General features: G+C 44.0%; 1 long non-coding RNA gene across 1 annotated transcript; it reads left to right on the forward strand.

The window, feature by feature from the left end:
* Window positions 1-207: 207 nt before the first annotated feature.
* Window positions 208-4,372, forward strand: LOC112079061 (uncharacterized). The gene is made up of 2 exons (XR_002895848.1): window positions 208-310; window positions 681-4,372. It is a non-coding gene; the product is annotated as an uncharacterized lncRNA (long non-coding RNA).
* Window positions 4,373-4,582: the final 210 nt, after the last annotated feature.

A 4,582-nucleotide genomic window follows, 5' to 3' on the forward strand; every position in this document is an offset into this window, starting at 1 on the left:
CTTCAGTTTAAATGTAGGATGATTGTTCTTCAGTTTTAAATGTAGGATGATTGTTCTTCAGTTTTAAATGTAGGATGATTGTTCTTCAGTTTAAACATAGGATGATTGTTCTGCAGTTTTAAATATAGGATGATTGATCTGCAGGTTTCAACATAGGGTGATTGATCTTCAGTTTGAATGTATTTTCCTTTGTTTTTCTTCCAGTTCCATAATGCTAACCAGTTAGCAGCTTGGTGCCTACATCACATCTGCACTCACTACAACAATGTCTGTGCCAACTATCGCAAAGAGATCAAGGCCAAATCTGCAGGTGAGTTATTCATCCGCTAGTTCTGATCAGCACACAACCAARCATCACAATCAATGAAAGGTGAACACSGAACAATARGGTTTTAGACTTCTATTAATGAGTTTCCTGTCAGATAGTAKGGCAGATACCCTCTTCTCTTGATCATGTCTGCTGGTTTTTGTTATTTCCTATCAATTTGTGATMAATGAAGACCTAGAAAACAAGGTGYTTGGACTTCCTAACTAATCAGTGACCTTAATGGATCACGTCCAAGGGAAGAGTGAAAACCTTCTATGGAATGAGTTTGRCACCTGTGTTCTGTACTGCCCAGTCTGTGGTAGCTACACTACATGTTGTCTGATGGTCTGTCGGTGTTGTGTTTCCCTCCCAGAGAACCAGGAYTACTTTGAGAAGCACCGCTGGCCCCCGGTGTGGTACCTGAAGGAGGAGGACCACTACCAGCGGGTGAGGAAGGAGAGAGAGAAGGAGGACGTGGTTCTCAACAAACACCACAGCAGACGACGTTGGTGCTTCTGGAGCACCTCCCCTGCCGTGGCCTGAGAGGAGGTCTGAGGAGGGTCTGCCCCAAACCGCCCAGGGAACTGGCCCCGTGCTCCAGCTTCTAACCCTGCTCCCCGCAACGAGGTCCCACCTGCCCCGTGCTCCAGCTTCTAACCCTGCTCCCCGCAACGAGGTCCCAACAACACACGCTGTCCAACAACACACGCTGTCCCAATGTTTTACTGTTAGATCATCTGAGCGTTAAGACAGAAAATAACTATCTGACGATGCAGTCAGGCCCTACCCTCTTCTCTTGATGCACTGTCAGGCCCTACCCTCTTCTCTTGATGATGCACTGTCAGGCCCTACCCTCTTCTCTTGATGATACACTGTCAGGCCCCTCCTCTTCTCTTGACGATACACTGTCAGGCCCTACATCTTCTCTTGATACACTGTCAGGTCCTACCTCTTCTCTTGACGATACACTGTCAGGCCCTACCCTCTTCTCTTGATACACTGTCAGGCCTTACCCTCTTCTCTTGATACACTGTCAGGCCTTACCCTCTTCTCTTGATACACTGTCAGGCCTACCCTCTTCTCTTGATACACTGTCAGGCCCTACCCTCTTCTCTTGATACACTGTCAGGTCCTACCCTCTTCTCTTGATACACTGTCAGGTCCTACCCTCTTCTCTTGATACACTGTCAGGTCCTACCCTCTCTCTTGATGATACACTGTCAGGTCCTACCCTCTTCTCTTGATGATACACTGTCAGGTCCTACCCTCTTCTCTGATGATACACTGTCAGGTCCTACCCTCTTCTCTTGACGATACACTGTCAGGTCCTACCCTCTTCTCTTGACGATACACTGTCAGGTCCTACCCTCTTCTCTTGACGATACACTGTCAGGTCCTACCCTCTTCTCTGACGATACACTGTCAGGTCCTACCCTCTTCTCTTGACGATACACTGTCAGGTCCTACCCTCTTCTCTTGACGATACACTGTCAGGTCCTACCCTCTTCTCTTGATGATACACTGTCAGGTCCTACCCTCTTCTCTTGATGATACACTGTCAGGTCCTACCCTCTTCTCTTGATGATACACTGTCCGGCCTACCCTCTTCTCTTGATACACTGTCAGGTCCTACCCTCTTCTCTTGATGATACACTGTCAGGCCCTACCCTCTTCTCTTGACGATACACTGTCAGATCCAACCCTCTTCTCTTGATGATACACTGTCAGGTCCAACCCTCTTCTCTTGATGATACACTGTCAGGCCCTACCCTCTTGACGATACACTGTCAGGTCCAACCCTCTTCTCTTGATGATACACTGTCAGGCCCTACCCTCTTCTCTTGACGATACACTGTCAGGTCCTACCCTCTTCTCTTGATGATACACTGTCAGGTCCAACCCTCTTCTCTTGATGATACACTGTCAGGTCCAACCCTCTTCTCTTGATGATACACTGTCAGGCCCTACCCTCTTCTCTTGACGATACACTGTCAGGTCCTACCCTCTTCTCTTGATGATACACTGTCAGGTCCAACCCTCTTCTCTTGATGATACACTGTCCTGTCCTACCCTCTTCTCTTGATACACTGTCAGGTCCTACCCTCTCTGCTTGGGTCCACATGAATAACCTCCCCACGGCAGGGCTCTACAGAGGGTCATTAATATGTAGCTGTGCGACCTGGAGTTAGAATTTAGGAGCTCCAGTGCACCTAGAAACAGGATTCTAGCTACGTTGTTCAACCTGTCCACGTGGTGTGGTATGTGCTTGCTGTTAGACATGTAACATAATGGATGTATATTGTGATTGTTGATGTTAGCTGCAGTCACTGACACCAGCCCTGGATCTAAGTCTGAATCATAAATGATGCAAAAATAACTCTGAACCTGATGAAACACAGGACCTGTTCATAGACGGGGCTTCATGCAGCCGTGGAATAACAACAACAACAACGTTGAAGGTACGTCTTGTGCTCACTGGGATACCGATACAGCTCCAGGGATAAACAGAGCTCCTGATTGAACCGATCCCCCAGGTCGGTATATTTAACCCAGGTGGAGGTCTGTATTCTTAAACACCTGATTGTTCCTTTAACCCACCTGGTGATGGTAAAGGGGAAACTCTATACTTGAAATCAATGTGTTTTTATTCATCAGCTAGTAGGCTTTCTTTAGTTATCCAAAGCCATAACTAGTCGGTTTATCATATTTTAATATATATACCATGTGATTATTTATTTGTTGGTGATATTTACTATAGAAACCAAGTTGCTGGTTCTCTTGGTTCCTGCTGTCAAAGGTCTTTGATCTAGCTGCTCGTCATCCTTCATATTCTTCATAACCAAGTTGCTGGTTTCTCTGGTTCCTGCTGTCAAAGGTCTTTGATCTAGCTTCTCGTCATCCTTCATCTTCTTTATAACCAAGTGGCTGGTTCTCTTGGTTCCTGCTGTCAAAGCTCTTTGATCTAGCTGCTCATCATCCTTCATCTTCTTCATAACCAAGTGGCTGGTTCTCTTGGTTCCCGCTGTCAAAGGTCTTTGATCTAGCTGCTCGTCATCCTTCATCTTCTTCATAAACAAGTGGCTGGTTCTCTTGGTTCCTGCTGTCAAAGGTCTTTGATCTAGCTGCTCATCATCCTTCATTTTCTTTTTTAAAGGGAATGTTGTTGAATAAATGATTGATTTTACTTAATTGCTTTATTCTAGTTTTCCTTTGAACTGCACAGTGTATTTCCTATGGTCTGGACTGTTGGTCTAAAGGTTAATGCAGACAATATGTCATGTTTCAATCCTCAGACTGAGACCAGCCTGAGTGCCAGTCTGTTCTGCTACTATGTTTGGCGTGACAATTCCATAAGGAGTTGGCAAGAGAGCAGAAATGTTTGTTTCACGTACCTATCAATAATACTATTGAATCAAATTCAGATGTAATGTTTGTTTCACATACCTATCAATAATACTTTTGAATCAAATTCAGATGTAATGTTTGTTTCACATACCTATACATAATACTATTGAATCAAATTCAGATGTAATGTTTGTTTCACATACCTATCAATAATACTATTGAATCAAATTCAGATGTAATGTTTGTTTCACATACCTATCAATAATACTATTTGAATCAAATTCAGATGTAATGTTTGTTTCACATACCTATCAATAATACTATTGTAATCATGGGTTTATTGTTTTGAGTGGCGCACCATCAGCTGAAGCTGCCATGTAGAACAAGTTATTCAACTGATCAGAGTTCAGTCCAGCCCTGTTATATAGAAGGATCTGTTGCTGTTATGAAAGGCTCCGTGTCAACATCAGAGGGAGAGAGAAGGTTTGGCAACAACGCTCAGCCTCACTCTGTCAGCAGAGGAGCAGCCTGTACCCAAGCTGTCACTCCGAGGAGCCAGACCAACACTGTATACATAACAGCCCTGGAACACAATGTCACATTCTATTATTAGTAAGGATCATTATTATATTGCCTGGTGATTCTATAACCAATGTCAACATGAGTGTATTATAATCAACTTACAATAAAAGTAATTGTGGTTCCAGTATATGGACTGTATGGGCTGTAAGAGTGTCTTCATTTGCTTCCTGTCTTAAGTCCCAACCTATTTTAACAGCTGTTATTCATGTTAATATTCTAGAACATTGTTAACCTTCTAGAAGGTCTGCATTCCAGAACCTTGTAAACATTCTAGAACTTTGATGGCATTATAGAATGTTGTCCGCGTTCTGGAACGTTGTTGGCCCTTTCGATCTCTGCTTTGCACAT

This window comes from Salvelinus sp. IW2-2015, unplaced genomic scaffold, assembly GCF_002910315.2.
Source record: "Salvelinus sp. IW2-2015 unplaced genomic scaffold, ASM291031v2 Un_scaffold6818, whole genome shotgun sequence".
NCBI lineage: Eukaryota > Metazoa > Chordata > Actinopteri > Salmoniformes > Salmonidae > Salvelinus > Salvelinus sp. IW2-2015.